General features: G+C 34.1%; 1 pseudogene; it reads right to left on the bottom strand.

The window, feature by feature from the left end:
- LOC114048314 overlaps window positions 1–13516 on the bottom strand; it is a 47434-nt pseudogene extending 33918 nt beyond the window's left edge.
- Between the last annotated feature and the right edge of the window lie 37 nt (window positions 13517–13553).

Here is a 13553-nt window from a genome sequence, read left to right as displayed (position 1 = left end):
ACTTAAATCTAATTCATGTGCAAGTCAAACATCACTCCTTGATGTCATTGGCCATTTTGGAAAATGAAGGAAAAACAACAAATACATACATACATGCATACACACATGCATACACACACATACATATATAAACGTGCAATATATTATACATAATATAATAACACATATGTGTGATGTGAGTGTATTCATATATAAACATATATAAACATACACATATATAATCATAGACTTATCTTGTCTCTCAAGGATAACTATCTTATTAACAAATACTACTACATATACTTATTAACTTATTAACTATCTCATTAACAAATACTACTACATACACTACAAATACTACTACATGTACTACAAATACTACTACTACTACAAATACACAATAACAAATATTTGTAGTCAAGGGAAACAATTTTCTTCATTGACTAGGTCCAAAAATGTTTGTTTCATTCTGCATCTTTAATCTATCACCTCTTTGTGAGGAGATAGGTAGCATAGTTCATTATTAGCCCCCTGGAATCATGTTTAGTCATTGTATTTATCAGCCTTTTTAAGTTATCAAATTTGTTTTTCTCTACAATTATTTTTTTTTTAGGCAATTGGGGTTAAATGACTTGCCCAGGGTCACACAGCTAGTAAGTGTCAAGCATTTGGTTTGAGGCCAGATTTGAACTCAGGTCCTCCTGACTTCAGGGTCGGTGCTCTATCCACTGTGCCACCTACCTGCCCCCTTGTCTCTACAGTCTTAAACAAGCTTGTATTGTTATTGTGTAAATTATTGTCTAGTTTCTGCTCACTTCACTCTGTATTATAATTGTGGTTATTGTTCAGTTGTTTAAGTCATGTCTGAATCTTTGTGACCTTATTTGGGGTTTTCTTGGCAGAGGTGCTGGGGTGGTTTGCCATTTCCTTGTCTACCTCATTTTCAGATGAGGAAACTGAGACAAACAGGGTTAAGTGGCTCGCCCAAGGCCATATAGGTAGTCATTGTCTGAGGTCAGATTTTGAACTCAGGAAGATAAATCTTCCTGCCTCCAGACACTCCATGGCACCACCTAGTTTCCCCCCCTCCTCACAATCCTGTATCAGTTCACACAGATCTTCCCGATTTTCTCTGAACGCATCAATTTTGTCATTTTTTATGGAGCAGGTACTTACATTCTAACAGGCAGCAAGAACACACAGAGAGAAAGCTTATCAACAAAAGGTATTTTGTTCCAAGTAGTCACTATGTTGGTGAGTACAAAAATATGGAAGTTGATTAACAAACTCTTTTATTGGCAACAAAGTAGGTGGTGACCAGGGTGAAACTGGTTAGTATGAAGAAGTATGTATGTATGTGTGTGAGGGTGTATATGTATAAATTAATACACACACATATATATATACACACATATATAATACACATATGCATATATGTATATGTATATGTATGTATGCATATACTACTATAAAACATCTTACATCTGTAAAGCACTTTACAATGTGGTTTTCTTAAAACAAATCTGTGTTGTAGATAGTACAACAAATTTTACAAATTAGGCAACTATTGGTCTGGGAGATTAACTGACTGAATTTCATGGAAAATAAGTTAAAGAGATGAAAATGGGAAACAGATTCTGTTTCCGCTTACATCATCCATGATCATTATTTCATTAAATTTTATACATATATAATATATATACACCTTATGCATATACACAAACACACACATAACATAGGGGATTCCTTTATTCAGAGATTAGCAGATTCCAGTAAAGGTGAAAAAAATAAAATTGTTTTACTTCTAGATTGTAGATTTGCAAATCTATTTCTGTCTAAAGCAAATCATTGCACAATGAAATAAATCAAACACAGATTTGCTGTGACTTCACTACAAGACAGTATTATAAATAGACAATGATTCACAGGCCACCCAACTCTTGCAATTCTGAGAATCTTCTGATAAGAATAACAGCTTTTCAAAAACCCTGTGGGGGCTATTATGAGGACATGAAAGATGAGCATGTATAAGAATTTTTTAACTCGATTTTCTCCAGGTGACAAACTATCAAAACAACTTTCCTTTATAATCCTTGTCTTTATAACTCATAAGGTAGTGAGAAACTACATAAAATGTTTGATAAGTCAAGTAGACTCAAATAGTTACATTTGTAACACTAAGATTTTAAAAAAACATAATTATTATAATTGCTTATCAGATCACCATCAATAAAATATGAAGCCCACATATCTTTGTGGTGAAATGGCTTGCTATCTTCTACACATGTGGTACAGCATCCCTCAATGAAATTATTGCCTTATATTTCACAATGGCCTATTCATTGTTCTTTATTCCTTAGGCTCATCATACAAAATATGCAACCTTTAATACTGTAATATTCCATAAAAATGGTAATCCAAAAAATAAAATCTTTACTTTGGCATTACAGTGCTCTCTTCTAAACTCCACCATGATGCAGTGGAAAGAACACTGAATTTGAAGGTAGAGGATATAGTTTCACGTCTCTGGTTGGCCACTTATTACCTTTTTGACACTTCTTGGTCCCAGTTTCCTAAACTATAAAATGAGAAGATTGTAGTACATTGTCTCTTTTTCTATAAACGTTATTTGTATATAGTACATTCTCTGAGTTTCGTCCTCCCAACTCACACTTTGCACTAGCAGGTCTGGTGGGTCACTACTGCTTCTTGCTTCATGGTGTTAGGGGACCCAGAAGTACTAGATGGTGACTTGTTTTTCTGATGCTTTAGCTCATGAACCAACACCATATGCTTCCTAATTGAATATCAGTTGATAGTGGTTAAACAGTAAGATTTACTTAGTCTTTAGAAACATATATCCTAAAATGGTATAGTAATAACCTTTGGTATAAAACATGACCTGAAAGTCAAAGATATCCTCTTCTACAAGTACACAGAGAATCCAGAGGAAAGTGGGTTCAAACTTAAAGCATAGGTAGCAGTGGGAGTAATACTTCTCCTGGAAGGTGTTTTCTTCCCTTTATGAGATACTCATGATGTTCCGCTTAGGCATGAAATAGCCACCTACTTGGTTTCTTGTAGACTCTTGAAACTGCCTTTCCTCTGTGTGTCTAGTTAGCTGCTGAATCACAATTTAGGCACTTCTATTAGCAGTTGCTACCTTACAAAATGTAGAAAGCATCTAAATATCTTCTGAGACATATCCAGAATTACATGCAGCCCCACACCTTCCCACACACATATTTATAAAATCATCATTACAGGAAAAGGATAAAAAATTATTTAGAAGGACATTAGTTATTTAAGGTTGGGCTTCACAAATATAATAAGAAATTATGATGATATGTAAATTGATATATAGATTCCATACTATAATAATTATTATAGAAGTATATGGTAATAAAATTCAAGTACAGAAACAGAAGTTCTAGGATATTCAGGGAAGCAACAGGGAAAAGAAGGATTAAAGAAAGCGTAGCATTACATACAGACCTCAAATTACATTATCAATCAATAATCATCAAAACTCTTTCTAGAAAAAACTTTCAAAGTAGTTTGATTGAACAGATTTTAAAAAAGAGAAAAAAAACACTGAAACCTTACATTTGTTAAATGTAAGAACATAAATTTCTGGGAAAGAACTACCTATTTATATTGATGGAATTGGAAGTCTTTTTGGCAGAAATTAAATTTGGATTACCATCATTCAACAATCAATAAGCAACCATTAAGCTCCCATTGTAATACTGTTAAGTTTAAAGTTACACAACCTACAACGAAAGAAACTTAGGCAGAGCTCTGAGCCAATGGCACTTTATTAAAGGGTACATGGTCCCCTCTAATGAAGTGAACCTCAGATCTTCCTCAGTATTCTAGATGCCCCTGGTCCCCAGGAACTTTTTTTTATATGATTGGATACCCAATTATGCAAAAGAGGTATGATAAAATACAGAATCTCATTTGTTGATAGACCTTGCTCTTGGGGCCAAAAATGATGCATCAGCTAGAAATGGTGTATCAGTAGGGAGGGTCTTGGGTTGAGCCAAGCATGGTGCATCTCCACTAAGTGTTCATGAGATGGTCATAAAATAGTCACCTGTTCATGTTGGACAAGAGAGAGTCATCTGGAAGTACAAAAATAGGTTGAGGGACTCTCCATGTAATTGAATCATCTCTGCCACACTGGGCATGGTCACCATAACAAGGAAAAACAAGGGTAAAGGGCCTCTAGCTAGCTTCCTATGGTAATTAAGCAAGTGAATTTACAATCTGTAGTTCACCTTTCTAGACCTAATATATAGAATGTATAATTACTACACCTATGGAATCATATCAAACTGATTAACACTGATTGGAATAGAGTAGGGATTGAAATGAATCATGTCTCACACCATGTGCCAGGGTAGATACAGGGAATACCAACACATTTTTATATACGTGTATGTATATATGTATGTGTGTATGTGTGTGTGGATGTAAATATATATAATCTCAGAGTTTGCTTTCTATTGGGGAAACAATATAAGGATACTAATGTTTACATATGAGTGAAGACAGAATAATCAAAAGGAGTCTGTTTTCACAGTCTCATGAAATAATAAAATACACATTGCTACTGCTGCTGTTGACATACAATGAAATGGCATAATGTAATATACCAACCCTGGGCCAAATGACCCTACTGACATATGGAGGTTTTAAGCAATGTTTTAACCTAATTGGTTGGCATATATTAATTAATAGGTCATTAGTGGTTAACCAACTGCTTGCCACTGCTTTTATTCTTAATAATGTTTGCTCATCAATTTATTGATTAACTGTCTGCTCCTAGTTGTCTTGCTAGGAGGCTTGGGTCAATTTGTTATTGTAATTACAAAAAAAAAATGTGGTGATTTATGCCCTCTGGCTTATTGAACACTTGAGGAGAGCAACAACCTAACTCCTACCTCCACTTTGTGTGTGTGTGTGTGTGTGTGTGTGTGTGTGTGACTGTGTGTCTGTGTATGTTTTCTTTAAAGGTATTGAGACATTCCTCAAGCACTGTTTAATTCAAGAAACTAAGGATTCAGGTTGTTGAAATCACTTCATCCTCACCTGAGTACAAAATAGCCAGGAGGAGTTGCATGGGCTTTTCTCAAATGCTTCTCTGGTGAATCTCAATGGGAGCTTTGCTCAGTTAAATTAACTCAAGGGGTTCTTAATATCTCTCCTTGTTGAATATCTAACTCCTGCTATACCTAAGTAAATTTCCTTTATTAGCTGTTAATTGACCTACAGGTGTCTCATTTTGTGCTAATATTAAACCTAAACCTAAACCAGGGGACTTATCTGAGTCAAGCCCAGTCCAGAATAGTTGTCCACTAAATAGACATTAAAAGGAGGAACTTTGTGCTATAGAACTCTTCCTCTTATCTTAATTACCTGAAACATGTAATTATCTATTTCTGGAATTTCCTATCACCAGAGGATGAAGTTCACCTTCTCACATCAATAGCAGCTATGAACATGTGCTGCCTAGGCAAGTCTTTAGGCTTTAGTTCTCCTGCTGTATTTTCTGCTTAATGTCTTGCCTGATTATAGGTAACTGAATCTCAGCAATCTTGGGATGAATGTTTCTAGCCTTGGTGGCAACCTTTTGAGTTGGAATTATCCAAAGGAAGAGACATTCAAACCCAAGCCTCACTTGCTAAAAATAGGAATCTTGAGAGAGAAAGGCAGAACCAGGATGAAGATGAAATTTCTATTCATTAGTCCCCAGAATGCTTCCTGTTTTAATGTTTCAAGAATCCACCTCCTGGGAGAGTATAATAATGGTTTCAAATTACAGATACATGTTTACATCTTTGTCAATGAACATTTGTGAGTCTTTTGTGGGTTTGAGTATTTCTTTTGTGTGGAGGAAATATTGCACTTTACTTGAGCCATTGAATACCTTTCTACTCCCTTTGGTAAAGGCCCTAGTTATGAGCCAAGCCTAAGTTTTGAAAGATTTCCCCTGAGACTACCAAGTGGTATCATAATGGACTAAAGAGTTCAAGGGAAAAAAAAGCCTGATGTTTCTCTTTGGGAGTCAGTTTCATGTAGGATTGAACTGGTTTGTTGTTATGCTTGGTCTGTTGGTATGAATTCCAAGCTAAGGATCCCTCAGAGTTCAGAAGCGCACTGATAATTCATTTAACATTTATGTTGTTAAACTCATAATTCCTTGTTTGTAGTGTGTTGTTGTCTGTTAATGCCCAACATGTGAATCACCCTTTCAGTAAACCCCAACTGCAATTATTGGGAGACTGTAGTATGCATGAGTTGTAGCCATACAATATCATTAAAAGAAAATTAGAGTAAAATATTGATATTACATAAGAAAAATAATTTGTATTATTTAGAGAATTTTGTGATTTTCTAAAGACAATCCACTTTCCTTTCCTCTTCTACTCTGGGTCCAGCCCACTGTGGATTTATGGAGTTTTTCAAGACAAAATTATGAATGAATTCTATAAATTGTGCATTCAACTGAATATTCTAGTCCAGACAATAGGTATTCTTCATTCATTTTATTTTCTTGGGTAGGTTGTTGAGGTAAAATTTTGAGTGATGATAGAGCTCATTTAGTATTCTTTGTAGCTGATGCAATCAGCACAATTTCATCCACTAACAAGACCATCTGGTAGACCTCACCATATTTGGGAAATGTTTTAATAACTTAAATAAAGATGTAGTTACAGTATAACTAAATTAAAATTGCAAAACAAAATCTACCATATTCTCAATATGCAAATTTTTTCAGATTGCATGAAAAAAGTCAACCTCTCGTCTCTATTGATACAAATCCAAAATCCTTGCTAACAGCAAGACCAGCCTGTGAACACATGGTATTAAAAGAGCAAATATAATTAGACTGAAGCAAAGTCACCTGGAGTTTGCAAATACTTGGGTTCAAATCTTGCCTCTGGCACTTAACTAATGAAACTGAAATAAAATAACAATGGATTCCAACATTAACAATGCTTGCAGGAGGCATGACACTGTATAGAGCATTACCTGTGAGAATACTACAATGACAACATACTTAACTGCATACAGGATCTATAACACATACCCATTTTGCAAGTACATGTGCTTAGGACAGTGCATTCTGCACACTGGAAGCAGACCCCTAACTTAACAGTTTAAAACTCAAGTAATTGGCTGGGATCATGAGCAAACTGCGCAAAAAAAGTCAGACCATAGAATCTTTCTTTGGTAACAAAGAAGATCAAAACATACAGCCAGAAGAAGACAACAAAATCAAAGATCCTACATCCAAAGCCTCCAAAAACAATATGAATTGGTCCCAGGCCATGGAAGAGCTTAAAATTTTTTTGAGAAGCAAGTAAGAGAAGTAGAGAAAAAACTGGGAAGAGAAATGAGAGTGATGCAAGAAAATCATGAAAAACAAGTCAACAGCTTGCTAAAGGAAACACCAAAAAATGCTGAAGAAAATAACACCTTAAAAAATAGACTAACCGAAATAGCAAAAGAGGTCCAAAAAGCCAATGAGGAGAAAAATACCTTAAAAAGCAAAATTGGCCAAATAGAAAAGGAAATCCAAAAGCTTACTGAAGAAAATACTTCCTTAAAAATTAAAATGGAGCAATTGGAAACTAGTGACTTTATGAGAAATTAAGACATTGTAAAACAGATCTAAAAGAATGAAAAAAAATAGAAAACAATGTGAAATATCTCACTGGAAAAACAACTCACATAGAAAATAGATCCAGGAAAGATAATTTCAAAATTATTGGACTATCTGAAAGCCATGATCAAAACAAAAGAAAAAGCTTAGACACAGTCTTTCAAGAAATGATCAAGGAAAACTTCCCTGAAATTCTAGAACCAGAGGGTAAAATAGAAATGGAAAGAATCCAGTGATCACCTCCTGAAAGAGATCCCCAAAGGAAAACTCCTAGGGATACTGTAGCCAAATTCCAGAGTTCCCAGGTCAAGGAGAAAATATTGCTAGCAGCCAGAAGGAAACAATTCAAGTATTGTGGAAACACAGTCAGGATAACACAAGATTTAGCAGCTTCTCCATTAAGGGACCACAAGGCTTGGAATATAATATTCAGGAGGGCAAAGGAGATAGGATTACAACCAAGAATCACCTACCCAGCAAAAGTGAGTATAATCCTTCTGGGGGAAAAAATGGACATTCAGTGAAATAGAGAACTTTCAAGCATTCTTGATGAAAAGACCAGAACTGAATAGAAAATTTGACTTTCAAATATAAGACTCAAGTGAAACATAAAGTAAACAGGAAAGAGAAATCATAAGAGACTTATTAAGGTCAAACTGTTTACATTCCTGAATGGAAAGATGATATTTGTAACTCATGAAACCTTTGTCAGTATTAGGGTAGTTGGAGGGAAAAAATTATATGTATGTATCTAGATAGATAGATAGATAGATATAGAGCACAGGGTGAGTTGAAGATGAATGGGTGATATCTGCAGAATAAAGTTAAGGGGTAAGAAAGGATTATATTAGGAGAAGGAGAAGGAGAAAGGGAGAGGTAGAATGGGGTAGAATATCTCACACAAAACAGAGAAGAAAAGACTTTTACATTGGAAGGGAAATGGGGGAAAGTGAGAGGGAATGAGTGAATCTTATTCTCATTGGATTTGGCTTAAAGAGGGCATAACATATGCACTCAGTTGGGTATGGAAATCTATCTTACCCTCCAGGAACATAGGGGTGAAAGGGACAATAGAGCAGGGGGAATGATAGAGGGGAGGGCAGCTTTGGGGAGGGGGTAATCAGAAGCAAACACTTCTGAGGAGGGACAGGGTCAAAAGAGAGAATAGAATAAATGGGGGGCTGGGTAGGATGAAGGGAAAAAGGGGAAGGGGATAAGAGAAGTGGAGGAGAGATAGAAGGGAGGGCAGATTAGGGGAAAGGTATTCAGAATGCTTGCCATCTTGAGATGGGGGGAGGAACAAGATGGGGAGAAAATTTGGAACTCAAAATCTTGTGGAAATGAATGTTGAAAACTAAAAAGAAGTAAATTAATAAAAAGTAGGATTGGTCAAAATAAGGAAAAGGATGATTCACTTAGAAATACTGGCTATTGAAGACAATCTAAAAAAAAAGAAATGATGAGCACGTGGACTTCAGAAAAACCTGGAAAAACTTGTGTGGACTGATGTTGAGTGAAGTGAGCAGAATCAAGAGAATGTTGTGCACAGTAACAGCCATATTATATGATGACTATCGTTGATAGACTTAGCCATTCTCAGCAATGCAAGGATCTAAGACATCCCCAAAGGTCTCATGATGGAAAATGCTATCCTCATCCAAAGAAAGAATTATGGAGTTTGAATGCAGATCGAAGCATACTATTTGCTAATTTTTTCTTAGGCTTTTTCCTCTTTCTGGTAGTTCCTCCTATTGGTGCTAATTCTTTCTTACAACATCACTAATGTGAAAATATGTTTAATAAGAATGTTTATGTATAGCCTATATCAGATTGCATGTTATCTTTAGGAGGGGTTAAGGAGGAGGAGAAAAATTTAAAACTCAAAAACTTGTGAAAATGGTTGTTGATATGTCAAAATAAATGAACTAAAAAATGAATGTTAAAAATTATGAAAAGATCAGTTCGAATCAATGATGACACTCTAATCAGTGTTGGAGTATCTGGACATAGTAGAGGCAGAATCTACTTACCTTTTTTTCTTTTGAAAATTTTCAATTCCAAAATTTTCTCCCTCCCTCTACTTCCCTACCCATAAGACAAGAAATATGATACTTATTATACACATGAAGTCATGCAAAACATTTCCACATTTGCCATGTTGTAAAAAAAAGTAGGAAGAAAAATAAAGAACATGAAGAAAACAGGTTACAATCTTCACAGTGAATCCATCAGTTCTCTAGCTAGAGGTGGATAGCATTTTACAGCATGAGTTCTGTGAAATTGTCATAGATCACTATATTGAGGAGAATAGCTAAGTCTTTCACAGTTGATTATCATTACAATACTGCTGTTACTACATATAATGTTCTCTTAGTTCTTTTCAATTCACTTTGAGTCAGCTCATGTAAGTCTTCCTAGGTATTTTTTTTTAACATTACCATCATCATTTCTTACAGCGCTGTTTGTTCAGTCGTATCCAACTCTTCATGATCTTTTAGGGTTTTCTTGGCAAAGTTGCTGGAGTGATTCACCATTTCCTTCTCCACCTCATTTTATAGATGAGGAAACTGAAGAAAAAAAGTGAGCAGTTTTTTTCCCAATAATTTGTTTTAACCAAATAGTGAGTTTTTGCTCAATTGGTTGCATTTTTCAGTTTATCAAACATTAGTACATACTATACCTAATCTCTTCTCTTGGCCAACTACTCTATTTCTTATCTACTACCAGACTGTCTTTATGAATACCATTTTATAGATTTCAACTTGATTGCTTTACTGCACTTTTTTTACCATTGATTTCTTTGATATTCTTGACCTTTTGTTTCTCTAAAAGCAATTTATTGTTTTTTTCTAGCCTTATAAAATACTTCTTCGGGGGTTTGACTGGTTTTGCAATAAATTAGTTTAGGTAGTATTATCATTTTTATTATATTGGCATAGCTTACCTATGATTAATAAGTACTTTTCAATAGTTTAGGTCTGTTTTGCAATTGTGTTCCTATAGTTCCTCTGTGTGTGTATGAGTGCGTGTGTGTGTGTGTGTGTGTGTGTGTGTGTGTGTGTGTGTGTTGGCAAATAGAGTCCCAAGTATTTTATACAGTCTAGTTATTTTAAATGGAATTTCTATTTCTATATCTTCCTGCTGTGTTTTATTGATTGTAGAAGTGCTGATGGTTTATGAATGTTTATTTTATATCCTGCAACTTTGCTAAAGTTGTCAATTGTTTCAATTAATTTTTAGTTGATTTTCTTGTGTTCTCTAATCATCTGCAGAGTCATAGTTCTGTTTCCTTATCACCTATTCTTATTCCTTCAATTTCTTTTTATTGTTTTATTAGTATAGTAAGCATTTCTCATAGAATATTGAATAATAATAGTGATAATTGACATTCTTGCTTCACCCCTGATCTTATTGATCTGGTTCATACCTATTACATATAATGCCGGCTCTTTGGTTTCACTAGATACTACTTATAATATTAGGAAAAGCTCCAATGATTCCTTTGCTTTTTATTGTTTATAATAGGTATTGATGTTGTATTTTGTCAAAAGCTTTTTCTGCATCTATTAATATAATCAAGTGAATTTGTTATTGATATGGTCAATCATGCTTACATTTTTCCCCAATATTTAACCACCTTACATTCTTGGTATAAGTCTGGTATATGATCTTTGTAATATATTGCAGGAATCTCCTTGATGATATTTTGCTTTAAATTTTTGCATCAATATTCATTTGGGAAATTGACCTATATTTTTTCTCTGTTTTGGCTCTCCTTGGTTTAAGTATCAAAACTACATTTGTATCATAGAAAGAATTTGGTATGACTCCTTCTTTCCCTATTTTTTAAAATAATTTTTATAGTATTACAATTAATTGTTTTTAAATACAATTCACTTTTAAATCCATTTAGTCTTGGGAGTTTTTCCCTAGATGAATCATCAATGAATTGTGCAATTTCTTTTTCTAAGATAGGGTTATTTAAATATACTATTTCTTCTTCTATTGATCTGGGCAATTTATATTTTTATAAATATTCAGCTATTTCATTTAGATTGCCAGTTTTACTGCCATATAATTGGCTAAAATACCTCCCAAATGCTTAACTTTCTTCCTCATTGGTGGTACATTAATTTTTTTTTTAATTTTTGATGCAGGTAATTTGGTTTTCTTTTTTAAATTAAATTAACCAATTGCTTATCTTTTTTTTTAAATAAAACCAGCTCCTAGTTTTATTTATTAGTTCCTTTTTTTATTTTCAATTTTGAAAATCTCTCTTTTGATTTTTGAGATTTATATTAATTTTGTGTGTTTAATTGGGGATTTTTAATTTGTTTCTTGTTTCACCTTTAGTTGAATGCCCAATTCAACAATCTGTTCTTTCTCTCTTTAATTGATGCAAGCATTAGAGAAGTAAAATTTCCCCTAAGTACTGCTTTGACAAAATCCCCCAAATTTTGATATGTTGTTTCATTATTGTCACTATCTTTAATGAAATTATTGATTTTTTTGAGGTAATTGGGGTCAAGTGACTTGCCCAGGGTCACACAGCTAGTAAGTGTCATGTGTCTGAGGTCAAATTTGAATTCAGGTCCTCCTGACTCCAAGGCCAGAGCTCTATCCACTGTACCACCTAACTGCCCCAGATTGTTTTAATTATCTATTATTTGACCCAATTATTCTTTGGGATTAGATAATTTAATTTCCAACTAATTTTTAATCTGTGCTACCAAATCTCTTTATGAAACATAATTTTATTCATTATTGTCCAAATGGAATATATATTATATTTTAACATTGCTTAATTTGTTTGTGATCTTTTTATTCTCATGGTCAATTTTTGTAAAGGCATCATGTACAGCTAAGAAAAAGTTTTACTGTTTTTTCTTCCCATTTGATTTTCTCTAGAAATCTATTGTATCTAACTTTTCCAAAATTCTGTTTATTTCTTTCACTTATTTCTTATTTATTTTATATTAAGTTTTATCTAGTTCTGAGAGGGGTAAATTAAGGTCCCTCACTAGTGTAGTTTTGGAATTTCTGCTATATTTCATTTGTTTCCTTAAAGAATTTGTATACCATGACATTTGAGTATATGTTTAGTATTGGTATTAATCCATTGTGTATGGTACCTTTTAGCAAGATGTACTTTTCATAATTATCTCTTTTAATTAGGTTTTTCTTGATACTTTGTCTGAAATCATGATTGTACTTTTACTTTTTTTTTTCAGATAAGGCATATTATATACTAGCCTCTTATTTTTCTCCGTATGTGTCTTTCTGTTTCAAGTGAGTCAACAACATATTGTTGTATGTTGGCTTCTTATGCATTTTGTTATCTGTTTCCATTTTATGGATGAGTTCATCATAACATACGTAATTATGATTGCTAAGTGTGTATTTGTGTCCATCTTATTCTCTTATGGGTATCTATCTTTTTTTTAATCTATCCACTCCTCAAAGTCTGTTTTGTTTCTGACTACTGACTGCATCCCTTAATCCGACCTCCTTCTTATCATCCCTCCTTTTTCTTAGCCATTTCCCCTCCTACTTCCTTTGTGGATAAGAGAGATTTTGTGAGGGAAATGATTAATTATATTGTTTGGCACAATTATTATGCTGTTTAAATGCAATCTTATGTGATTAAAAGTTGTCACACTCAGAATGTCACCTGACCCCAATAACTTTCTGGAAATGCTGGGGGGAGGAGTGTTTAGGAAGGACTAGCATCTCTGGTATGAGGGTTTGCTAAGCCCTTTTCAGAGCTATTCATCCACCTTTGGTGTCCTCTTGTCACCCAAATCTCACCTGTGGTTCCAAGATGTTGTAGTACATGCAGTGGCCACATGCTGGTAAAAACATCTCGGCAGATTGGTTAAACCAGGTTGAGGGTAACCAC

The sequence above is a fragment of the Vombatus ursinus genome, unplaced genomic scaffold, assembly GCF_900497805.2.
Source record: "Vombatus ursinus unplaced genomic scaffold, bare-nosed wombat genome assembly UNPS02014792.1, whole genome shotgun sequence".
Classification (NCBI taxonomy): Eukaryota; Metazoa; Chordata; class Mammalia; order Diprotodontia; family Vombatidae; genus Vombatus; species Vombatus ursinus.
Note: the sequence above shows the minus strand (reverse complement) of the source record. Positions and strands in the feature narration are given on the sequence as shown.